General features: G+C 44.3%; 1 non-coding gene and 1 pseudogene across 1 annotated transcript; both read right to left on the bottom strand.

Annotated features, from left to right (window-relative positions):
* Positions 1 to 16,138: 16,138 nt before the first annotated feature.
* LOC126427522 (5S ribosomal RNA) lies at positions 16,139 to 16,256 on the bottom strand (annotated as a pseudogene).
* An 8,309-nt stretch (positions 16,257 to 24,565) lies between these two features.
* On the bottom strand, positions 24,566 to 24,640 carry Trnal-caa (transfer RNA leucine (anticodon CAA)). Its single transcript has one exon. It is a non-coding gene; the product is annotated as a tRNA-Leu (tRNA).
* Between the last annotated feature and the right edge of the window lie 2,406 nt (positions 24,641 to 27,046).

The following is a 27,046-nucleotide window of genomic DNA, read 5'->3' as shown; positions in this document are numbered from 1 at the left end:
CATTTCATAATATTGTTTTAGCTTTAAACAAAGGGATAAATTGAATTGTCTCATACTTTTGTTACTCAGCATACTCAGTACTTAAAAAAATAACAATCTAATGGTTCTGTTAAAGGCACGATAAAAAATGTAGTGGTGTGAATAAGTTCCTTCAGCGGGAAGTCTCATTTCACCATTGGTGGCAGAAGTTTTTGAACACTCTATCCTCTCTGCCTGCCCTACAAGGGACACCGTGAAGTAATATTTAGAGTAGATGATGTAATGTAATATCAGTCATCGGGTTTGCTCAGTTTTGAATTCTTTCTGAACAACATTTCTCCTCGCGCATGCCTCTCGTGTGAATTTCATACTTTTATACCACGTTATCTGCCTAAAGTCGGTAAACAATCTTTTAATGGGTTAAAGCAGTCATCAATAAGGACAACTTTTACTGTGAGAGCAACTCAAAATTCGCGAAAAATCGGCTGTTTAATACATTTTGGTCCTGTAGGTTAGTTTGTATGTGACTTATACAGGGACTAGCTGATTTCAAGTTTGTCCCATAATAAAAGAAAGGCTTCATATTTATGCCTTTTATTTTAAACCTGTAAACGGTTATTGGCCTTTTTAAATAACCCTGTAACATAGTTCCGAAGAGTCATTTTAGCTGTTGGTAAGTTGTTGATTTGCTTATGTATGATTCTCTGATTCGCGTACAAGTTGTAGTTTTTGTTTGCTGTTTTTACAGAACCGTAAGCAGTGTCAGTGCGAGCGGCTAGTACATCGACTAGTTACGTTGAAAATCGTTTTGATATTTCTTATGTGGCAGGAGAAATACTCAGTGACGAGGAAAAGTATGATCATCTGACGGAGTCTTCAGAACAACCTCGTAACTATGAATATCCGGAGCAGGCAGAAAATGAAAAAAAAAGAAAGTTCCGTTCTGATTGGCTACAGGAATACTCTTGGCTAGTCTATAGCCAACAACGGAACGGTGCATATTGTTAGCGTACTGTTTTCTGGTCCATCTTTAGTCACTCGTACACTTTGCAAGTACAAAACTAGAAATCTTCAGAAAACATTCTGCTACAGATTATCACAAAATGACAATTTCAAAAATCACACATTTCAAAATTTCATACGAAAACCCTGAAAAAGCTGTAAATAATTTAATCGAAATTGAAAAAAAATGAAAATGATTAAATCAAACAGAGATCAGCTGATTCCTATAGTAAAGACGATCATAGTATGTGGTCGAGAAAACATACCGTTAAGAGGCCGCCGAGATGGTGGTACAGTGAGAGATGTAATGAGCTAAGGAACATTTCGAGCACTTAAAATTTATCATTGACTCAGGTCATTCGTCTTCCCCAAAAACATTTAGAGACAGCGCCAAAAAATTCTATACATCTGAGGAAAACAGCTGAGAATCAGTTGGTTGATTGTTGCCAATCTGTCATTATGAAAGAGGTACTCGGCAAAGCCAAAGAAGCAAAATGTTATGCTGTCCTTGGCGACGAAACAACGGATGCCAGTGGTACCGAAAAACTCAGTGTATGTGTCAGGTATGTGAATTTACAAAAAAGTACAATACACGAAGACTTCATACGCTTTCTGTCTGCAACTGACATGACTGGTGCTGCATTAAGCGATCAAATCGTTCAAGAATCGATTCAAGTCGGTCTACAAGTTAAAAAAATTTGAGAGGTCAAGGTTATGATGGTGATGTCAATATGTCTCGAAAGTTCAGTGGTGTACAATCCCGAATAAAGCAGCTCCAACCGCTATCGACTTACGTGCTTTGTGCAGCACATAAACTGAACCTAGCTATCGTGAGGGCCTGCAGCTTGACTAGTATTCACAGTACGATGGGAGTTGTAAGCCGTGTTACCAATTTTGCGCTAGAGTCAGCAAAATGGTTGGAACTTATCAAGTGAGCTATCCTTGAAAAACACCCAGAGGTGGAAAGAGTCAAGTTACAAAGCCCTAGTGATACAGGCTTGATGCACTCCTTCAGTTCAAAGAGCTCTTTGACTCTGTTGTGCAGTTGCTTGAAGAAATGGACAGAACTTCTCCGTCATCGGAAAGTGCAAGTCTTCTGGCTTCTATTCAGCGATATGACTTTGTCTTAACTTTGACGGTAACCGTCGCTGTATGTGAGATTACTGTTTCGCTTTCACGGCAACTTCAGGCAGTTGAACTAGATCTCAACCTTTGCTATGGGATAGTAGACAGTATAATAAGAACACTGGAACGATACAGAGGAAGGAAATGTGAAGAAATTTTCCAAGAGGAGTATCGTATTGCAGAACCTTTGGACATTTGCAGTGCAGGCACCCAGAATCGCCAAACGCTCTGCTCATCACTCAAATATAGAAGCACCTGAGGCTACGGAATACTACAGGTAACATAAACCTTTAATACATTCACACGATTTTTGCTTGATGCAGCATTTCTTTCTTTTATGTTCTTTCGAGTTCCAGAGTAATGTCATGTCTTGTTTTGTTTCAGATTGAATGTATTCCTTCCTTTCATCGATTTTGTATTGGGACAGTTGAGGAGTCGTTTTTCGAGAGCAGTTATCGACCTGTTCACACTTATACCAAGTACCATCGTAAAAACAGGAAATGTGAACTCTTTACATCTACATCTACATCTACATTTATACTCCGCAAGCCACCCAACGGTGTGTGGCGGAGGGCACTTTACGTGCCACTATCATTACCTCCCTTTCCTGTTCCAGTCGCGTATGGTTCCCGGGAGGAACGACTGCCGGAAAGCCTCCGTGCGCGCTCTAATCTCTCTAATTTTACATTCGTGATCTCCTCGGGAGGTATAAGTAGGGGGAAGCAATATATTCGATACCTCATCCAGAAACGCACCCTCTCGAAACCTGGCGAGGAAGCTACACCGCGATGCAGAGCGCCTCTCTTGCAGAGTCTGCCACTTGTGTTTATTAAACATCTCCGTAACGCTATCACGGTTACCAAATAACCCTGTGACGAAACGCGCCGCTCTTCTTTGGATCTTCTCTGTCTCCTCCGTCAAACCGATCTGGTACGGAAAGGGCATTGCAATACTCTATGTAGAATGATCCCTTCGCCAACAAGCTGAGAGCAAAAAGGCTGGAGTGGAAGACACTATATTTTCCGCAGGAAATATGTACAACTGATGAGGTGTTGGTATTGGAAAGAGAGGAGTTTAACAAGTGTATTAGAGCTGAGGACTGCTTCTGTCGCTGTTTTACGTCGGAGTTCGCTACAGACGCCTCCTGGAGCTGTGCTCGACAGTCAGCCTGTTACCCAGGTACTCGAAATTCAGGAAGGCTAGTACGTGCTATCACAACTGATGGAAAATTACACATCGAAACTGTCGCGAAAAAATCCAGCACCCGTAAACAAAGGGTCATAATGTAACTTATGTACTTGCGATTGCACAAAATGGTAATAACTACCACAAAAACCGACCGCGAGGGACTGCACCAGGAGAGACAGGTGGCAGTTGCAAGTGTGTTCTCCTCAAGCTAGTCTTACCTCCCCCCTACCACCACCCCCCCACCTCATACCTCTCTCTCCTCACCGTACGCAGAGATACAGACCTGTTCTGCCTTGTTGCTTATTGTTCACAAACAGATTCATCTGGTGGCTGTGATATACTGTGTAATTCTGTACTGTGTAACACAGTCGCTGATGAACACTTCCTGCAATCTGTTAAATTTATTTATCAGAAAGACAGCCCACCCCCTCCCCCTGGAACAACACCGAAATTCCGGAGAAATTTCCAGGTCGCTTTTTCGAACGTCCACTGGTCAGGAAACGGACAGCTGCTATTACTTCTGTGGACCATTACGCATGCAGCCAGACGGCAATGGCCTTTGACCAGCTTCCACAGCAAAGCATGTTGCTGAGGACATTATGCTATACTCGCATAGACGTGGAAATACGGAAAATAAAAATGCACTGCATCTGTATTCATTCAAGTATAATGCGGTACTACACCGTATGACTAACGTGCTGTTCTGTGTCGTACATATGAATAATGCAAAGGACTATCTCCATCCACCCGACAGACATCTAGCACACAATACACCGCAACTGGGATGGTCTTGGGCATCATCGTGGATATTTAAGAGTATAAAAGGAGGTGTGACCGGCGCAGCAAGATGCCTTGGTATGTTACCACTGGAGAATTTAGACGATGTTATTCCAAAATATTGCTAACATAACTTGCATGAAACATGTTATGCTATTTAGCAGGACGAATTTAAATGTGTTTATATCCCTTACCGAAGCGTTTCGGGAAGTGTATTTTGCTATTTGTAGGACTGTAGTACGGTGGAAAATTATGGAAAAGTGATTGAAATCGAGACTTCACGAGTGGTAATATGCGTGTCTTCACGTGTATGTGTATAGAGCAGCGAGCGATGGACAGTTGCGGTTCGAATGCATAGCTTGCCAACTGTTCGTCTATAAACTACGCTGTCGGGGAGAGACATTCTGCAGGTAGGGAGAAGTGAAACTCTTATGTTCCAGAACGTTAAGCGCAGTCAACAAACTGTCAGTTAACGAATAACTTATTGCAAGACTAAAAAATAATACCAAAAATGCACAGTTTGCAGACGTCCTCATACAGATGTGGGAAAGTATGAGAGTTGTAACATATAAACAAAAATAGCGAAGGTCATCTGCTTACAGTAACAATTTCAGGCCAGCAACACTAACCAACTCTGTACACATGCCAGGCGCGTGTTGCAGATCCGTACCCAATAGACTGTAAGTATATGAACATGTAGAACTGTTTCCAGACTTTTAAGTTCCCATGAAGTTCATCACTTCATGAGCTTTTAGACAAGCTCTCTGATGTGTCGTAGCAGTACATGGAATTATTTTCAGACTGTGAGTTTCCAATATATCCATCATCTGCAACACTTGTTGAGCCTCATCTAGGTAAGAAGTGAGTGTTACTAAACTTTTCATGATTGTCCTATCCAAAATGCATGCATGTAAATCATTGGGAAGAGAGGAATTTATTAGGCTAGTGTATAAGACATCCAAATATCCTCACATAAAATCAACAACACATGGGTGTGTCAGCAATACCACCATACACAGGGTGTTACAAAAAGGTATGGCCAAACTTTCCGGAAACATTCCTCACACATAAAGAAAGAAAATATGTTATGTGGACATGTGTTCAGAAATGCTCACTTTCCATGTTAGAGCTCATTTTATTACTTCTCTTCAAATCACATTAATCATGGAATGGAAACACACAGCAACAGAGGATTGACACATTGTTGGATGAACCATTCGCAGAAGTGTACCCGTGGAGGCCAATCAGCTGCTGATAGTGCCTGCACACGCTGTGCACGGTACGGGAACAACTGCTTCTCCCGTAGCACTCTCCATACAGTGACGTGGTCAACGTTACCTTGTACAGCAGCAACTTCTCTGACGCTGACATTAGGGTTATCGTCAACTGCACGAAGAATTGCCTCTTCCATTGCAGGTGTCCTCGTCGTTCTAGGTCTTCGCCAGTCGCGAGTCATAGGCTGGAATGTTCCGTGCTCCCTGAGACGCCGATCAATTGCTTCGACGTCTTCCTGTCGGGACACCTTCGTTCTGGCAATCTGTCCCGATACAAACGTACCGCGCCACGGCTATTGCCCCGTGCTAATCCATACATCAAATGGGCATCTGCCAACTCCGCGTTTGTAAACATTGCACTGACTGCAAAACCACGTTCGTGATGAACACTAACCTGTTGATGCTACGTACTGATGTGCTTGATGCTAGTACTGTGGAGCAATGAGTCACATGTCAACACAAGCACCGAAGTCAATATTACCTTCCTTCAATTGGGCGAACTGGCAGTGAATCGAGGAAGTACAGTAGATACTGACGAAACTAAAATGACCTCTAACATGGAAATTAAGCGTAACCGGACACACGTCCACATAACATCTTTTCTTTATTTGTGTGTGAGGAATGTTTCCTGAAAGTTTGGCCGTACCTTTTGTAACACCCTGTATATTCGATGTACAGATGTAGTCGTGTACGGTCGCAGGTTCGAATCCTGCCTCAGGCATGGATGTGTGTGATGTCCTTAGGTTAGTTAGGTTTAAGTAGTTCTAAGTTCTAGGGGACTGATGACCACAGATGTTAAGTCCCATAGTGCTCAGAGCCATTTGAACCATTTGTAGTCGTGTATCTCCCCTGTTTTACGGAATACACGGGATACGCAGAATTGCCGTCGCCAGCGTGGTGTGAGGGAGTGGGTGTGCCGTGCACCCTGTATCTCTGGCGCTGTGACTTAGTGTAGCCACCATTCAATACTTTTGATCACATAGTGTAGGTGTGTAATTAGGACCGATCATTATGATTAATTATGTAAGTAGAACTGATCTTCACTTGTGTTCACCCACACAAAATGAATGAAGTACACTAACCTAAACTTTCTCTCATGCATCCAGATAGTTCCCCTGTGTGGGTAGGGTGGGGGGGGGGAGGGGGGTGCACTTGGGCTGGGTTCAAGGCACATGAAGGGCACCGCCATTTTCGATTTTCCACCAATTCCCGTGTGGAGTTTAATGTCAGCATAGACTTGGGACAAAGAAATTCATGCCATTTTAGAAATTCCAACCATTTTTTGAATTCACCACCAAAATTTGGAAATCCCAGCAGTAGGGCCGGTTGTGGGGTGAGGGGTGGGAAGGGGAGGGGGCAGTGTCCCACGAACCATCTGAGGTGGACGTGGGGACGGGGTGTTGGGGTGTGTAGAGGAGAATTAATTGATCATTTTAATTAATTTGCATATCAATTTGATATCTAAAGTACAACCAAAGCCCCATTACCATAGTATTTAGGCAAAAACAGTATTGTGTCCTACACATAGAAGTGTGTTGCGCAAGATGTTTTATAAACGATTGTAATGTTCTGGTTTTTGATATGTATGTGACAAAATTTGCCGTTAGCAGCTGGTATCACAGTATATTTCCATTCGTTGCGTATTATTACATCTGAGATAATGTGGAGACTGCATGTTATCAAATTATTCATTTACAAATATTGTCATGTGATTTTTTTCTATTTATATGTTTATTGTGCTGTGTATTAATTGTTATGCTGGAAGATTACTCGGCAAGTGCTGCTCCAGAAAGTAGTAAGAATTTCTGTCGATCAAAAAGTTGATATGTTATGCTAATTTTGTTATTTCATGCATCTCTTTGTTTTGTGGTGTTGAAAACGTGAGCCAGGTTTGAACTGATGCGTTTCATATATCATTCCTATTATACAAGTTTATCAAGGACTCTCTGTGTCCATTGTACCGTTTTGTATATATACATGTTAATATGGGGTGTAACACACATAAGCGGTATGCCTCAGGTACCATTGAATTATCTCTAGCCGAACTGCTTGTGGAGTTTCAGGGACATGCATGGACACCACCTCGAGCATGTCATATAAATAGATACCCCCATTTTTAACATTACTATTATCTATTCTATTTTAGTTACTTCACTGATTTTGTAACGGGACACCTTGGAGAATGTCAGTGACTGAAAAGATCCAGCCACTAAGGTGCACCTAAATCCTTTTGTGAGCTGTACATTTGTCTGCTCGTCCTCTACCGAATGAGTTGTACAACGCCACAGAGTTGTGGGTTAGCCACGTCACGCAGGAGGGTTCAAATGGCTCTGAGCACTATGGGACCTAACATATCAGGTCATCAGTCCCTGACTGATGACCTGATACTACTGAAACCTTTCTTAGCTAAGGACATCACACATATCCATGCCCGAGACATGTCCATGCCCATCACACATATCCATGACCAGACTGAAGCGCCTAGAACCGCTCGGCCACAGCGGCCGGCTACGAAGGCGGGAAAACCTGTAGTGGTCAGTGGCTGAGAGCGTGGAAGGCAGACGTGGCTACTAAAGCAAGGATCACTGCAATGTATACATGCAGACAGAAGCCCCGAATGAAAATTTGTACCGAGCCCCGATTCGAACCGGGTCTCCTACTCACTATGCAGATGGGCTGACCCTTCGCCACCCTGGTAAAGAGGCTTTGCACAACTGTGCAGACTATTCTAGCACGCCTCAATTCAAATTACCATTCACGCCAGAGCCCACGCGGTATTCCCACTAAACTCGAGCAGCACTACAGAGCATCTCCAACTGTGTGGGAATAGCACCTCGGCATCGAAGAAATCGGGGGTTCATGCCTGAAACTCGTGCATAGATGCCTTAGTAAAATGAAACTATATGGTTCCAGAGAGCTTTTCGTGTCTCAAATATCTGTGATGTATATATGCTGACTGAAATGACAAATAAAAGTATGTATGAAGGCTGGGATTCGTATCCAGGTTCTGGCTCACGAGGTAGATGTGCTGACCACTGCAGCACCCTGGTACAGTGGCTTTGCACAACTGCACGGACTACCTAGCACACTTCCTTCCTCAGTCCTAATTCCCATTTGTGCCTTAGTCCACTTTTTATTCCCACTGAACTCGAATAGTATTGCAGAGGCTCTCCAACTGTTTGGGAATAGCATCCCAGCATCGATGCAGAGGTCAGTGGCCTGAATTCTCAGCAGTACGTAAGCTGCACAGGATGTGTGGTACTGTCTGCAAGCAGAATTCTTCAGCGCTGCAGTTCCTGCACTTGGAAGTAGGGGATTTTTTCTAAAAAGCTTGGTCCAAAGTACACCGACATGCCTATAGACCAGTGCTAAATAAATTATTTTACTATTAGGAATCTCTGCTCAATGAACATTGTAGTGCTATATTTTAACTGACTGGCCTTCCAAAAAAATTGAGGGAAGCCATTGTTAAAGATTTTCTCCTTTCCTACTTGTGGAGGGGTATGGCAATATCTAGACACCACTCCACATGGGATGCAAATTTCTCTCATTTGCACCGTGGGAAGGCAGTTCACTAGTTGACTAAAAATATATCGGCTAGGTGGGAGTTTTGAACTACAGTTCTCTAAATTTCATGTGTGAGAATGCAGGTATCTGTTGGATGGAGTGTTGGAACACAGTGGAGAAAAAATCGTATTAGTTATTCATTGGCTTAGAGAAAGCTTTTGACAATGTTGACTGGAATATTCTCTTTCAAATTATGAAGGTGGCAAGGGTAAAATATAGGGGGCGAAAGGCTATTTACAATTTCTATAGAAACCAAATGGCAGTTATAAGAGTTGAGGGGCATGAAAGGAAAGCAGTGGTTGGGAAGGGAGTGAGACCGGGTTGCAGCCTCTCCCCGATGTTATTCAATCTGTATTTTGAGCAAGCAGTGGAGGAAACAAAAGAAAAATTCAGAGAAGGTATTAAAATCCATGGAGAAGAAATAAAAACTTTGAGGTTCGCCGATGACATTGTAATTCTGTCAGAGACAGCAAAGGACCTAGAAGAGCAGTTGAACTGAATGGACAGTGTCTTGAAAACACAACAAAAGCAAAACGAGGATAATGGAATGTAGTCGAATTAAGTCGGATGATAATGAGGGTATTAGATTAGGAAATGAGACACTTAAAGTAGTAAAGGAGTTTTGCTATTTGGGGAGCAAAATAACTGATGAAGGTCCAAGTAGAGAGGCTATAAAATGTAGACTGGCAATGGCAAGGAAAGCGTTTCTGAAAAAGAGAAGTTTGTTAACATTGAGTATAGATTTAAGTGTCAGGAAGTTGTTTCTCAAAGTATTTGTATGGAGTGTAGCCATGTATGGAAGTGAAACATGGACGATAAATAGTGTGGACAAGAAGAGAATAGAAGCTTTCGAAATGTGGTGCTACAGAAGAATGCTGAACATTAGATGGGTAGATCTCATAACTAATGGGGAGGTGTGGAATAGGATTGGGGAGAAGAGAAATTTGTGGCACAACTTGACTAGAAAAAGGGATCGGTCGGTAGGACATGTTCTGAGGCGTCAAGGGATCACCAATTTAGTAATGGAGGGTAGCGTGGAGGGTAAAAATCGTAGAGGGAGACCAAGAGATGAATACACCAAGCAGATTCAGAAGGATGTAGGTTGCAGTAGGTACTGGGAGATGAAGAAGCTTGCACAGGATAGAGTAGCATGGAGCGCTGCATCAAACCAGTCTCAGGACTGAAAACCACAACAACAACATTCATTGGCTGTGCCACTCCCATTGGTGGAAACTCATTTGTGCAGATTTTGTGTGGAGCAGAGGGGGAGTGTAGAATTATTAGGGCACTCTTTACAGGTACAGAGAAGATGGCACAGTAGCTGGAGTCATGGAAGGACCGTGGGTGGAGATGGGCTCTCTATGTAGAGCCACACATGGAGCTGCCTTATGCTGTCTCCAGGCTTGGCTCATGACACCATCACTGATGAACGGCTGTAGCCTGCAGCTGCAGCAGATGGAGGGAGATCTCATCTCATCTCGAGCTGCCGAGTCTGGTGAGAGCAGCCTGTCTCACAGGCTATCACAGGAGGATCATATTCCAATGCTTCCAATTCGTTTCATACTAAATGTGGCCACACATCACGATTCAACTGTTGTCTCGAACTCGAGGACTCCTCCATGACCAAGTGGGTCCCATGTAGACTCTACACCTTGTTTCCTGGCGCAACTGGAGTCATCATTGTGATCCCAACCGCGAGTACACATTTTAGAATGCGATGAGAGTCACTTAGTGTCGTATGTACTCTTTGTGGGCCTTTTCAACCTGGTTTTGTACTGAGTTCAATTCTTTCAATGTTCGGTATCTGCATCTGTTTTGTTTATATTTTCTTTATCATTATTACCTTTTGATGTTTGTGCTCGCAAAGAGCACATGAAACTGCGATTGTTTTGAACCAAGACTTTCAATTCAGTAGATAGTTTACTCCTTATAATTATTAATCCTTAGCTATTTTGTGAGAATTGACACCAAAGACTCATTCATGAGGAGCCAATGTTTCTCACTATTTGATACACCAATGAGCCAAAACTTTATGACCACCTGATTAACTGCTTGTATGTCCGTCTTTGGAACGAAATACAACACTGATTCTGCGTATCAGGAATCCGACAGTTTGTTGGAAGGCGCTTCAGTCCGGAACAGCTCTGCTGCTACGGTCACAGGTCCGAATCCTGCCTCGGACGGATGTGTGTGATGTCCTAAGGTTAATTAGGTTTAAGCAGTTCTAAGTCTAGGGGACTGAGGACTTCAGATGTTAAGCCCCATAGTGCTTAGAACCATTTGAACCATTTTGTTGGAAGGTTTGTGGAGCTATGTGGCATTGGATGTCTACGCCCAGATCATGTAATTGGCGTAAATAAAGGGCCGCTGATTTGCGTACGCGGTGATGACGACCGATAGCGACCCAGATGGGTTCCATAGGATTTGGATCAGGAGAGTTTGGTCACCGAGACGACAACGTGAATTCATTATAACTTTTCTCAAACCACTGTAGCGTGGCGCTGGCTCCGAGACACCGACAGTTAAACTGAAATATCACATCGCTGTTGGGGAGGACATCAAGCATGAATGGATGCATACGGTAGGCAGCAGTCAGAGTGTCTTCGACTTTTACCACAGGTCCCAGGCAAGCGCAGGAGAATGTCTCCCATAGCATAATACAGCTGCCACCAGTCTGCGTCGGTGGCGCACTGCACGTTCCCAACCGGCTTTCACCGCGATGGTGGCGTTTGTGGAGATGACCAACGACACAGGGTAGTAAAAATGTGATTAACCCGAAGAGCAGAAACGTTTCCATTGGTCGACGGTCGAATCTGATAGTCCCGTTCCCACTGCAGTCGTAATTGACGATGTCGCTGGGTCAACATGTGGTATGCTGCTGAGTTCCTTGTGCTACAATGTACGATGAACGGTGTGCCCTGAGACACTTGTGCGTTCACCAGCGGTGAGCTCTTCTGCCACAGATGCCGCAGATCGACATCTAACCTACTTTACAGTGCAGATAAGCCTCCGAACCCCACGCTCTGGTGAGACTCGTGGACGTCCAACCATATAGCACCTAGTGGCAGTTTCACTGTCCTCCTGCCACTTTCCCTAAATGTTCACAATCGTAGTACGTGATCATTCCACCAGCTTCGCTCTTTTCGAGACACTCGTTCACAGGCCCTGCGTAATAATAATTTGCCCTTCGTCAAATTCACTTATGAGACGGGTGTTACGATTAATCAAGGTAAACCCCCAATTGGGAAACGGGGCCAAAATTAGTTGGTTACTGTCGAGTTGCAATTTACAATTTTTTTATTGATTGCTTCAACCATCAAAAGTCATTTCTTTATCACTTGACAAGGAACAACTCCAAAAAGCTAGTAGGCATGAGTGCCTTTTCAAATCAATTTACTTTACAGTTAACAGCCAAGCCAGTTTACTTAAAAATCGACTTTGATAAAACATTTGATAACAAATCAAAATTTTCCAAGTAATGAAATTGAAAACTTTACCGTTAATAGCCGAGTCATTTTACTTAAAACAAACTTCGATAAAGCATTTAATAACAAAATTAAAACTTTCCAAGCAATGAAAAAAAAAAAACACCAATTTGTATACAATTTCGCTATTGAACATGTAGGGAGCCAACTTCTTATAACTTTGGCACAACAAAATATCAAATTACAAGGGCTCGCTAACAGGGAGGCAGAACTAGGATTTTCAAAGGATGCCAAGTAGATTAAAACAATCAGAGTAAAGATATAGTCATTCACCTTTTACAATAACTAACAATTTTAAAGCCCCGTAATTTTAAAAACCCACCAATGAAAGGCAAATTTAACCTTTTTAAACAGTGGCCAAAAACAATCAGAGTAAAATACAACCATTTAACATTTTACAATAACTCACAACTTTAATACCATGTCCTGCCACCAAATTGTCCTGGGATAGAAATGATTAACCGACCGCGTGTTAGGGCGGTCACAATTGTGTGCCTGTGGATGCTCAGGCTAGAAGCGGACTAACAGACCCACAAAGCCTCACGTTCAGCAATCACATCGGCCAGGGGAGGAGAAGGAATCAAATCAGGAACCATAATCCCTGCCCAAAAATACACTTCCTGCCAGGCAGTACTAATAAGAAGCCAAATGATCACTGTCTATAATTACACCGGCGACAGGGACAGGAAACCCGAACGCAGGAGGCCACAAGGCAGAAAAGACGCTGGTTGCACAAACCAAAATTCTTGAATTAACATCTAAACCTTTAACCAACTTGCAGTTTATCAGAGAAACAGCAGGTGAACTCCTATGCAAAGGCTCTTCACACCCGACCGTGTCCACGTCGCCAGCGTACCCAACTTGGCACAGTCACGCAGCCACGCGCTCTCTCACCGGAGCCCTCGTCTTCCCTGCACCCACGGCGGCGAAATACCACTCCTCAGGTTAGGCGAATTACTAATCCATCATTCCCGCCTGCAGACGGACAATTTAATGACGTGCGTTGCCGCTCCCATCAAGTAGTGACTCGGAACCACATCCGTGGTCCCCGGGTGCTCACAGCAAGAGCTTACAGCCTCGTCCCGTCAGCTCGTCCCACTCGTCTCGCACCGCCAGGATAGACCACGCGGCTTCTCGGGACAACAGCCAACTCTCCAGCGCCACGCCACACCGCGGTCTCCTTGTGCGACATTCTGTCGTTCCCGATCTTAAAAACCGACCGACCGACTCGTCACCGCTAGGCAACCAACCGGCCATCCCCCCCAGAGACCTTATTCCCTTACACAAGGCTAACAGGAAGCAACGACTCGAAGATCGATAAGACCAGACACGCCGCCGGAGGGGAATCTCAACAGAATCGTACGCAGCACAACGATAAATATGAACGAATCAATTAACGATGGGACGGAAGGTCTCAGGACAATTTTTACTGCGCGATATATGTTGAGAGCCGACACAAGGCTCAACTTACCAGAGTGGATTTCACCATTTTCGTCCCACGTCTTTGCTAGCTTTATCTCCCATCCGTGTCTGCTCCTCTTACATACTTTCGTTACGACATCACGTGGCCGCAAAGCCACCAGGCGGCATCCAACCTAGCGGTAGGCAGTGGTCATCATGTTTTGCGTATGTTACGCGACATCTTCATTTCCTTGTGTGAGATCGTGGGAAGAAAACGGTCTCTTGGTCCATCCAGTTGCAAAAGTTTGCTAAAACGGCCGAACGGTGGGTTATCTCGAGTCAGCAAGCCCCCAGTGTTGCCAAAAGATGTTTCCCCGGAGTTCTCTCATAACACTGTTGGACGTACCAAGAGAAATTACGCAATGTGTGTGAAGTGAACATGCAACGCAGGAAGAAAATCAAGCTTGTTAGGCGGCTCAAATGGCTCTGAGCACTGTGGGACTTAACATCGATGGTCATCAGTCCCCTAGAACTTAGAACTACTTAAACCTAACTAACCTAAGGACAGCACACAACACCCTGCCATCACGAGGCAGAGAAAATCCCTGACCCCGCCGGGAATCGAACCCGGGAACCCGGGCGTGGGAAGCGAGAACGCTTGTTAGGCGGGCAAACTGTTGTCTTAATTCTCAGTTTGGGTGCTATGGTAATGGCGCTGCTGCAGTACAGCTGTAAAGGTACATTTCTAAGGTACAGTAGTTGCTTTCCTATTCCACGATCGGTTACGTCAAAACGTGCCTTCCCGATGTTCGTAGGATGATTGAAAGATGAGACCGTGTTACAATCTACTGCGATGAGACGACAGTACTTCACACCACGGTCTGTTATCTTCCGGTTCGGTGCCAGTATGGTCACTGAGTGACCGAATAGATTCTTCCGAACCGCTTACTGATTCTGCGGAAGACGGAAACCATTTGGAATTTTTTGGCAGATCATTTGGCAAAATTTTACTTTCAGAGTCACTGAGCGCTTGTCTCATTGCTCTCCTCACACCCATTTTCGCTTCGCTCACCTTTTGTTTGTCTGCTAGGATTTGACTTCTCAAGCCGGCCGGGATGGGCGAGAGGTTCTAGGCGCTCCAGTCTGGAACCGCACGACCGCTACGGTCGCAGATTCGAATCCTGCCTCGGGCATAGATGTGTGTGATGTCCTTAGGTTAGTTAGGTTTAAGTAGTTCTAAGTTCTAGGGGAATGATGACCTCAGAAGTTAAGGCCCATAGTGCTCAGAGCCATTTGAACCAACTTCTGTCCGCCCCTGGTAGCTCAGTAGTCAGCGCGACAGACTGTCAATCATAAGGGCCCGGGTTCGATTCCCGGCTGGGTCGGAGATTTTCTCGGCTCAGGCACTGAGTGTTGTCCTAATCATCATCATTGCCTCCCCATCGCCGCGCAAGTCGCCGAAGTGGCGTCAAATCGAAAGACTTCCACCAGGCGATGCCCTCGACACACGCCATTGTTATCATTATTGAACCAACTTCTCTCGAATCTGTGATGTAGCTCTCCGTAGCAGATTTCTAACACGGCCACTAAATCACGGTAGGTCTTCCCCATCCCTTAAGACCTTGCTCGGAACATACCTACACTTCCCCAACGAACGAGGCTTTCCAATTTTTTACATTTGCATTTCTCATCTTCGTCGTCAGCACTAAGTATTTGATGTTGACTACTCAGATAATCTGCAACTTACATCCTCTCACTCTCGGTAAGCAAACACGTTTCCCCACCTTTCTTAACATTCCTCATGATACTAAAATGTAGCCTTTCACGGCCGGAAATATCATGTCCATTATAATTATCCGGCCTGTTATGCCGTGGTCGGTTAATCAACTCTGTGTCGATTCCCAACGTTTCGTCTCCGACTGCGGGAGACATCTTCAAGAGGGTCCGTAGCTCGATGGAAGGTCCAACACACCCACTGGCTCGCATAACAGCCCGGATAATTGTAATGGACATTCCTCGTGATACCGGTTGTAGTAGCTCCAATACGGCCTTGTGGTCACAGATTCGATAATTTCGGATGTGTGTCTTGCGAGGAGGTCTAAAACGTCACCTTAACGAGTTGGTTCTCTAATTGTCTAAAATAAGCTAAACTTCGCACGAACAGGCCATGAAGGCCAAAGGTACCAATCGGCCGACGTGTCATGTTCAGCTCAAAGACGTCATTGGATGCGGATATGGAGGGGCATGTGGTCAGCACACAGCTCTCCCGGCCGTAGGAGCCGGTACTTCTCGATCAGGTAGCTCCTCAGTTTGCCTCACAAGGGCTGAGTGCACCCCGCTCGCCAACAGCGCTCGGCAGACTGGATAGTCACCTACCCAAGTGCTAGGCCAGCCCGACAGCGCTTAACTTCGGTGATCTGACGGGAACCGGTGTTACCACTGCGGCAAGGCCGCTGGCCTTCTCTAACTGTCTGCTCGAAGTAATTTGAAGTCAAGGCACGGTCAGGGAGGTTATTAACGATGCCGTTACAGTTCCTGCTTCAGGTGGTCTATAAAAGCATTTCTGACCGTCCTTTGATACTTAACTTCACCCAGATTAATTCACATTCGGAATCCGCGTTAACCTTCCTAGATGCTATCGAACTCTTGAATGTAATAAAGGCGCCGCCACCACTGGGACTATTCTATCCTTTCGATAAGCATTACGATCTGGATTTTGAATTCGATTGTTCCCCACTTCCGCTTTCAATCAACTTTTTAGTCGTATTAATATCTGGGCATTATAACCTTCAATAAGTGATACTAATTTTGGAACTTTCCCTTGGATGCTCCTACAGTTTACTAATATCAAATAAACCTTTTGTATTTCCGATCTACAGGGACGAGCATTCCCTGAGAATTCGTCTCACCCCAAAGGGCAGTTCCTTCAAACTAAAAAGAAAAAAAAATACCTTCTTCTATGTCAATCCATTAACGAGAAATATATTATCCTGTGCTACTTCACATGCTCCTTCTCCCTCTCTCTGTCCATCTCTTCCACACCATCTCTCTGTCCATATCTTCCTCCCCCATATCTCTGTCCACTTCTTACTCTTTCACCTCTCTGTCCACTTCTTCTTCCCCCTCTACCTATCCTTCTCAACCTCTTCCCTTCCTGAGTTGATCTACTCCTACCTATCTCCCTGCCCATCTCCTCTTCCTGCCCCGTCTGCCTATCTTCCACATCCCCTCCCACTATCTATCTCCTCGTCTCCTCCTCTCTCTGTTCATATATCTTCCTTCCCCTCTTTCTGTCCATCTCTTCCGCTACCCCTCTCTGTCAATCTCTTACTCCTCTCTCTCTTTCTCTGTCCAGTTCTTCCTCCCCCATATCCTGTCAATCTGTTCCTCTTGCCTTTCTCTGTCCATTTCTTCTTCGCCTCTCCCTATCCACCTCATCCTCTTCCCTATCTCTCTATCCATCTCCTCTTCTCCCCTCTGTCTGTCTTCTGCATGTCCTATCTCTGACCCAGTCCTCATCCCCTCCTCTCTCTGTCCCTATCTACCTCTTCCTTTCCTCTGTGTATTTATTTTACTGCCTCTCTCTTTCTCTCCATTTCCTCTTCCTCACATCCACGTCCATATCCTTCTTTCCTCTCTTTTTCTTCTCACCTCCCAGTTCTCTCTCCACACTAATGGCACCACCCCAATAGGAGGTTTTCTGTTTCTTACCACTCAGTATTCCTTTCCAGGTAGTAAGTAATATGTGCACCAAGTTTGGCTGAAATAGGTCCAGTGGTTTATGACGAAAAGTGAAACATACATAATACATACATACATACATGCATACAAATGTACATAGATTTCTTATAATATTTATGGATAAGAAGTAGATAATATAGGTGGTTCATTGTTTTTCTAAAATAGTCTCTTTTATAGCAAAATCTTTGTTATAATTTCCTCAGTAACCAAAAGCTCGTATACTGCATAATATGTTCTTTTTCTTCTGTGACAAGACACATCTTTACGTGTCAATGGGAGACTGCAACCGCCTGAGCCTACGATGCCATCGAGGGACAGCGAGTAATGCTGTGAAGGTCACCAACGATTTTGACTACTATTTAAACCAGAATTATAGCCAGTTTAAATTCATAATTTCACTTTGTACGATTTAATTCGCCTACGTTTCTCGATATTTCACGACGTTCTAAATTACTTTCTTTAGGTTTCGATTTATGGAAGGAATAGGAGAATCGAGCAGCTACTGTTTGTACTTCATGGCAACAGAGAAAAGGATGTATGATATTACATAGCGTTTTGCTGGGACGGGCAATTTCAAAAAAATGGTTCAAATGGCTCTGAGCACTATGGGACTCAACTGCTGAGGTCATAAGTCCCATAGAACTTAGAACTACTTAAAGCTAACTAACCTAAGGACAACACACACATCCATGCCCGAAGCAGAATTCGAACCTGCGACCGTAGCGGTCGCGCGGTTCCAGACTGTAGCGCCAGAACCGCTCGGCCACCAGCGGCCGGCGGGCAATTTCATATCGTGTTAAGCAATTTTTCGTGTCAAGCCTTCTCTTCGAATTATTTATATTGCCACTGTTAATGTTAATATACAGCGAAGGAAGTTCTAACGATTCTCTGTTGTTGATTCGAATCGCGAGCACCCCTCGTTTCACTGAGTACAATTTTCAGTCCTGCTTTTAACGAACGTGGATGCTTCTGAGCACTTTGTTTATTGAAAACGCTACCAGTGTTTGGAGTAATAACACGGGGAGTTATGAATTATTTCATACGATGTGGGCGTTTGATGTGGGCGTTTGCCGTTTAGTAAACACGACACACATATCCGCCTAAAAAGCACCTGTATGTCCAATTTTATATTTTTCCTTCCTTTTACGCTGTGCACCGCTGCTGATGTCAATACATTCTACCCGAAGCGAATAAAAATGTACTTTTCATTTTCATAAAAGCTTGTTTTCCTCCACAGAGATCAAACAGAAGCTACAAAATTTCCACCCACCAGCCCGCAAGCGCGTATTGTGGTCCGGTGCAAACGGATCTCCATCCAGCCGTGCAACAACAATAAAAAAGTGTGAATGTCTTTTTATGTGTGTGCACTCGCGCAGTCTGCATCTTACTGAGAAGACTTTGGCAGAAGGTTCTTTTTGACGGAACTGTACTTCCATAGGGTTTCTCAGCTTAGGGGAACTGCTCGACTGCTAAAATGATACCAACTTTCGAAACATTCAAATGTGTATGCCCTCAACACGTCGTGCATTCAATGTGTTGATCAGAACAAGAAGGATGGTGGAGAAAGTAGAGGCACTGCTGGATGACGATCAGAATGAGACAGATAATTCAGACCTGCTTGAAAATAGAAGCAACACTTTCGAGAATCAGGGAAATTTCGCAGGATTTGTCGATCGAGAGGAGGAGTTCGACAACGTAAAATGTTAAAAAATGTTTGAAATTTTCACAGAAATATAGGTGTATACTATAGGGACTGAAAGGGTGACACACCATATACGCAAGAACCAAGAGTGAACCGTAAGAATGGAAGTCAGAGAAGGAAGTGCCCGGGTTAGAAGAATATAAATACAATCTTTCTCTATGTTAATCTATACATCGTAGTACCAATGACAGAAATACATACATACATATTACACTACTGGCCATTAAAATTGCTACACCAAGAAGAAATGCAGATGATAAACGGGTATTCATTGGACAAATATATTATACTATAACTGAATTTCGATTACATATTCACGCAATTTGGGTGCATAGATCCACCGAAATCAGTACCCAGAACAACCACCTGTGGCCGTAATAACGGCCTTGATACGCCTAGGCCTTGAGTCAAACAGAGCTTGGACGGCGTGTACAGGTACAGCTGCCCATGCAGCTTCAACACGATACCACAGTTCATCAAGAGTAGTGACTGGCGTATTGTGACGAGACAGTTGCTCGGCCACCATTGACCAGACGTTTTCAATTGGTGAGAGATCTGGAGAATGTGCTGGCCAGGGCAGCAGTCGAACATTTTCTGAATCCAGAAAGGCCCGTACAGGACCTGCAACATGCGGTCGTTCATTATCCTGCTGAAAAGTAGGGTTTCGCAGGGATCGAATGAAGGGTAGAGCCAAGGGCCGTAAACACATCTGAAATGTAACGTCCACTGTTCAAAGTGCCGTCAATGCGAACAAGAGGTGACCGAGACGTGTAACCAATGGCGCCCCATACCATCACGCCGGGTGATACGCCAATATGGTGAGGACGAATACACGCTTTCAATGTGCGTTCACCACGATGTCGCCAAAGACGGATGCGACCATCATGATGTTGTAAACAGAACATGGATTCATCCGAACAAGTGACGTTTTGCCATTCGTGCACCCAGGTTCGTCGTTGAAAACACCATCGCAGATGCTCCTGTCTGTGATGCAGCGTCAAGGGTAACCGCAGCCACGGTGTCCGAGCTGTTAGTCCATGCTGCTGCAAACGTCATCGAACTGCTCATGTTGTGGGTTGGCAGGAGAGCCAACACCGTTACTAGAGGAAGCCGAAAGGCACGCGTTTTAGCTCACGCAGGCTGGCGTGAGGTCTGGAACAGGACAAGGAAATTAGAATTTAGAAAAAAACGGACGTAGCTGGTGGAATACTTAACTTTAATCCATAAATGGTGAACATCGCTCTTGACGGTACATTATTCACAGTATCAACAGTGACTGGTAATGACGCCTTGCTAGGTCGTAGCAAATGTAGCTGAAGGCTATGCTAACTATCGTCTCGGCAAATGAGAGCGTATTTTGTCAGTGAACCATCGATAGCAAAGTCGGTTGTACAACTGGGGCGAGTGCTAGGAAGTCTCTCTAGACCTGCCGTATGGCGGCGCTCGGTCTGCAATCATTGACAGTGGCGACACGCGGGTCCGACGTATACTAACGGACCGCGGCCGATTTAAAGGCCACCACCTAGCAAGTGTGGTGTCTGGCGGTGACACCACAGTTCGTGCAGATGGTTGTTGTCTTGCAAACGTCCCCATATGTTGACTCAGGGATCGAGAAGCGGTTGCACCATCCGTTACAGCCATGCGCATAAGATGCCTGTCATCTCGACTGCTAGTGATACGAGGCCGTTGGGATCCAGCACGGCGTTCCGCATTACCCTCCTGAACCCACCGATTCCATAATCTGCTAACAGACACTGGATCTCGACCAACGCGAGCAGCAATGTCGCGATACGATAAACCGCAATCACGATAGGCTACAATTCGACCTTTATCAAAGTCGGAAACGTGATGGTATGCATTTCTCCTCCTTACACGATGCATCACAACAACGTTTCACCAGGCAACGCCGGTCAACTGCTGTTTGTGTATGAGAAATCGGGTGGAAACTTTCCTCATGTCAGCACGTTGTAGGTGTCGCCACCGGCGCCAACCTTGTGTGAATGCTCTGAAAAGCTAATCATTTGCATATCACAGCATCTTCTTCCTGTCGGTTAAATTTCGCGTCTGTAGCACGTCATCTTCGTGGTGTAGCAATTTTAATGGACAGTAGTGTATAAAAGTGGATGTACGTCTGTATGTTCCGCCGGCCGGAGTGGCCGAGCGGTTTAGGCACTTCAGTCTCGAACCGCACGACCGCTACGGTCGCAGGTTCGAATCCTGACTCGGGTATGGATGAATGTGATGTCCTTAGGTTAGTTAGGTTTAAGTAGTTCTAAGTTCTAGTGGACTGATGACCTCAAAAGTTAAGTCCCATAGTGCTCAGAGCCATTTGTCTGTGTTCCGCATCTGCTCCTAAACCACCGAACCGGTTTCAACTTACCGCAATACAAGTACCACTTACTGTCTGGAAGGAACCAGTGTGGGAGTGGAACCACTATCCTCTCAAAGGGCCGGGGATGAGGAAGAAGCACAGAGAGGGGTGGTGGAGTGGTCAGCACACGGGACTCGCATTCGGGATGACGACGGTACAAACCCATGTCCGCCCATCCGGATTTGGGTTTCCCGTGGTTTCCCTAAATCGCTCACGGCAAATGCCTCGATCGTTCCTCCGAAACAACACGGCGGTTTTCTTTCCTCATCCTTCCCAAATCCGAGCTTGTGCTCCCTCTCTAATGACCTCGTCGTCCACGGGACGTTAAACACTAAACTCTTCCTCCTCCTCCCCCATGAAAAAGAAGCATAGCTCACCACGCACAGGTAGTCACACTATACTGGTTCAGTGTTTGAGAATGAAAGCCAAGTGACTTGCAACAAACCTTACACAAAATTTTAAACTTTTGTCCGATACTTTATCACTCGCACCAGCACAAAATAATGAAAGGAAAAAAGTTTAGCTCTACTACGTTTTCGCCGTTCATCCTGTCAAACTGCTATATCAGGAACGACTTTTCAGTTTTTTTGCTTCCTTAATTAAAACAGTACTCGCAAGATATTTCGGAGATAATTTGCACATGTACCACTGGATCTACCTGTAAAATTGTATCATGATACGATACATAATTCAGAAAATATGATGTCATTACATGCAAAAATGTATGTGAAATATGTTAAATATATGGGAAATATAATGATCCAGGACATTACGACCACTTACCTAACAGCCGATATGTCCACCTTTAGCACAGATAACAGCGGTGACCCAAGACGGCAAGTAGGAGCAATTCGCTGAATTACAGGCCTATATTACTAACGTTGATTTGCTGTACGGTTTTGGAACATATAATTTGTTCAAACTTTATGAAGAACCTCGAAAAAAAACGATTTATTGACACATAGTCAGCACGGATTCAGAAAATATCGTTCTTGTGAAACACAACTAGCTCTTTATACTCATTAAGTAATAAGTGCTATCGACAGGGTATGTCAAATTGATTCCATATTTTTAGATTTCCAGAAGACTTTCTACACAGTTCCCCAATAGCGTCTTCTAATCAAGCTGCGTGCCTACGGAGCATCGCCTCAGTTGTGCGACTGGATTCGTGATTTCCTGTCAGAAGGGTCATAGTTTGTAGTAATAGACGGAAAGTCTTCGAGTAAAACGGAAGTAATATACGGCGTTGCCCAAGGAAGTGTTACAGGCCCTCTACTGTTCCTGATCTATATTAACGATATAGGAGACAATATCAGTAGCTGTCTTAGATTGTTTCCAGATGATGCTGTCATTTACCGTCTTGTAAAGTCATCAGATGATCAAAACCACTTTCAAAATGATTTAAACAAGATATCTGTATCGTGCGAAAAGTGGCAACTGACCATGGATAAAGAAAAGTGCGAAGTTATTCACATGAGTACTAAAAGGAGTCAGCTAAATTTCGATTAAGACATAAGTCACACAAATTTGAAGGCTGTAAATTCAAGTAAATACTTACGGATTGCAATTACAAATAACCTAAATTGGAACGATGACGTAGATAATACTGTGGGTAGAGCAAACAAAAACTGAGATTCATTGGTAGAACACTTAGAAGATGCAACAGGTCTACTATAGAGACTGCTTACACCACACTTGTCCGCCCTGTTCTGGAGTACTGCTGTGCGGTGTGGGATCCGCATCAGGTGGGACTGACGGATGACATCGAAAAGGTACAGAGAAGGGCAGCTCGTTTTGTATTATCGCGAAATAGGGGGAGAGTGCCACTGAAAAGATACTGGATTTGGCCTGGATATCATTAAAAGAAAGGCGTTTTTCGTTGCGAAGTAATTTTCTCAAGACATTCACCAATTTTCTCCTCTGAATGCGAAAATATTTTGTTGACACCGACCTACGTAGAGGGAAACGATTACCAAGATAAAATAAGGGAAATCAGAGCTCGTACGGAAAGATATAAGTGCTCGTTCTTTCAGCACGATATACGAGATTCGAATAATAGAGAATTGTGAAGGTGGTTCGATGAACCCTCTGCCACACATTTAAATGTGATTTGCAGAGTATCCATGTAGGTGTAGAGGTATGTCAGTAAATTCTCTATGGGTGCAAATGTTGTAGAAAAGCGAGCTTTCGACCGCTTTTGGCAGAACGAGCAAGTTGCGGCAAAGAGTCTCCTCGCGCCGGCAGCAGCGGACGTCAGCTGTCCGAGCCAGAGATATCATCACATCGAGCTGGCCGCTACTCAACGAGACGAAGGCCGCCGAAGAACTTACATTTAGTCGTTAAAAGGAATGAAATTGTGAAGTGGTTGTCTAAATTGGTTCCCCCATGGTTTTTGCGACTTAGAAGTTTAATTCTGATTTGAGTCTGTCTAGGGAAGCCTACGCTGAAGGTGCAAGCTCTAATTGTGTCTGACAGTCACTGGGAAAGGCGACAGATCACGGATCTAGGTGGGATCACGACTAATAAATAGTGTGAGAATGTCGTCAAGAGATTTTATTGAATCGCTGAGTTAGTATTCGGTCGTTGTTGTCGATCAGAATTTGTGTGGCCGAGTTGTAAGACGTGTTTAGCAGTGGATCTGCTTCAATTTATATTGTTCCACGAAAGGGAGTCGGGTACGTTAAACTAGTGATTTGAGAATATTTTGCGTCATAGGGCTTTTGAGAGAGCATTACTACGATCGAACATACAAAGGAATTGAAACTTCCTGGCAGATTAAAACTGTGTGCTGCACCGAGACTCTCTTGCGAACCTTGCAGAACTAACACTCCTGAAGGAAAGGATACTGCAGAGACATGGATTAGCCACAGCTTGGGGGATGTTTCCAGAATGAGATTTTCACTCTGCAGCGGAGTGTGCGCTGATATGAAACTTCCTGGCAGATTGAAACGGTGTGCCGGACCGAGACTCGAACTCGGGACCTTTGCCTTTTGCGGGCAAGTGCTCTACCAACTGAGCTACCCAAGCACTACTCACGCCCCGTCCTCACAGCTTTACCTCTGCCAATACCTCGCCTCCTACCTTCCAAACTTTACAGAAGCTCTCCTGCGAACCTTTTAATCTGCCGGGAAGTTTCATATCTGCGCACACTCCGCTGCAGAGTGAAACTCTCATCCTGAATACAAAGGAATTGGTTAATTGACGCTGCAATAGCGTGGATAAAATTTATTAGTGCTCACGGGGTGTAGGAAGAAAAGGGATACTGAGGCGTTGTAAAGTTAGGCTCAAATTTTGCTGAAACTGTGACCCATATTTGGACGTTGACGTTTGAAGAAGTTGGTCAGTCATTGAACTGGACTTAAAGCGCGATTTGTGGTGTTCCTGGTGCGCACAAGACTCTAGAAGTCGTTGTGGTTGAAGTGGTGGATGCTGTATTCACGCACGCGCTACGGTAATCGAGCGGTTGTGGTATTGTGTGACTTTTGGACGTCCACTCTAAGGCTGCTGTGTGTTGTGCGGTTTATGTTGGTGTATATATTTGAGTATGCACTACAGGGCCTGTGGCGTAATAATTGTGATTTTGTGTAGCATTGAGTTTAAGTCTGAACTGGTGTTTTATAAAGCCAGGCACCAGGATCGGTACGACCTATGTGAAAGAAGCCACAGTCATTTTTAAACTTAAAACTCGTGACACTAATCTTTGAAAATAGACTTCGTGCACAAGTGGAACCAATTAACGTTATTCGACGATATTCAATTCCATTACTCGGTAAGCTGACGAGTGGCAGATTTAACTTAAGGACTGTTAGAGGGAAAACGATTTGTCAACACCTGAAGTGGAAGAGCCTTCAGCGTGTTAAAGTTAGTACAAAAATGGTGGAAAACACTGAATCCCCATTGAAAGATACGCAAGTGGCCTAAATAATAAAGAGTTATTTTGATGCTAAGTAGCTACAAGGCAGTCTTGCAGAGATAAATAAAACTTTGAAAATAGATGCTAAGGTTCAGTGACCGTGTCAGAATTATATTGTAACAAATAAGCCCTCGGTCACAAATATTAAGTCAAAATTGACTTGGTTTCGACGCTACTATGAGCGTCGTCTTCAGAATTAGACTTACTGTACTAAAACATTAGGTATATAGTACATTAATGAAATTAAAGTTTGTACTGACTGGAAAAGATGCAGTACTTACAAGTCACATATTAAAAAAGATCTAAGCCGGAAAGGCGACGTCATGAACACTTGTGAGAGTCATTTCAGATCAAGGAAGTAGACTGAAAGAATCAATAACACACTGAGATTTTATTAAGATTTTAAATATCAGTAGTTACAGGGGAAAAGAAAAGGCAGGCAAGAGTTTTAACTTCTTTATTCGCTTCACGGTTATTTTAAGGATTAAAGACAAAGAAATAAGGAAAAGAGGGAACAAGAAATAACATTCCCGAATAGTAAGGGAATTAATAGTATCGCAGAGATAGCTATCGCTGTATCGCTGGTTTGCAATGAAATTACTACTTTGGTTGCTACGTTTGGAACTATCGTAGTGAGAAGGGGTTTATTACACGCAACTGAACAAGGCTGTAAGATATTGAGATTTACGATGAGTGAGTGAAACTCTGGCCACGTCACAGTAAATATTTATTACGCGATTTTAAGTGATCCTGTTTTATAACAGTGAGTGAAAGATCTTCGTTTAGTATACTCTACCGATCACTAGTGTGAATAACGTAAATAAGCGGTGACAGTTATAGTTATTTCTGGTCGTAAAACTGATGTCGGTAAGCCGGCCGGAATGGCCGAGCGGTTCTAGGCATTGCAGTCTGGAACCGCGCGACCGCTACGGTCGCAGGTTCGAATCCTGCCTCGGGCATGGATGCGTGTGATGTCCTTATGTTAGTTAGGTTTAAGTAGTTCTAAGTTCTAGGGGACTGATGACCTCAGAAGTTAAGTCCCATAGTGCTCAGTGCCATTTGATTTGATGTCGGTAAGAGGTCTTAATCGTTTAGATAATAATAACGCCATAATCGGCGCAAGTTACGAATTACAAGGTACGCAATTGTACTGAGAGTTGTTGAACTGTTGTTGTCAATAGTGGCCCACGTTACGGGTCACTGAACGAGCGTGTTCAGGTTTTAGATAACGTGCAGAGTGCACAAGATTTAATTACATCCTCGCTAAAAGAGTCCACGAGCCTACTGCCGGTCCGTAGTGTCCAACGGGCACAATGTTTCGGCGATCAGACATGTCGCCACCGTCAGGTGCGCTGACGAACTGAGTCCCTGTGGGCGGGCCGGCGGCAGTCTTAAATCCCCTCCCTCGTGAGGCGTTCTCTCTGCGGCCGGCGGTCGCTGAGACGCTGGCGTCGGCGTCTGTGGTGGCGTCGGTGTAATTGCCGCGTCCGCCCTGGTCGCCCGTTAGCGTCTTTTTAATTA

This window comes from Schistocerca serialis, chromosome 11 (genome assembly GCF_023864345.2).
Source record: "Schistocerca serialis cubense isolate TAMUIC-IGC-003099 chromosome 11, iqSchSeri2.2, whole genome shotgun sequence".
NCBI classification, from domain to species: Eukaryota; Metazoa; Arthropoda; class Insecta; order Orthoptera; family Acrididae; genus Schistocerca; species Schistocerca serialis.
Note: the sequence above shows the minus strand (reverse complement) of the source record. Positions and strands in the feature narration are given on the sequence as shown.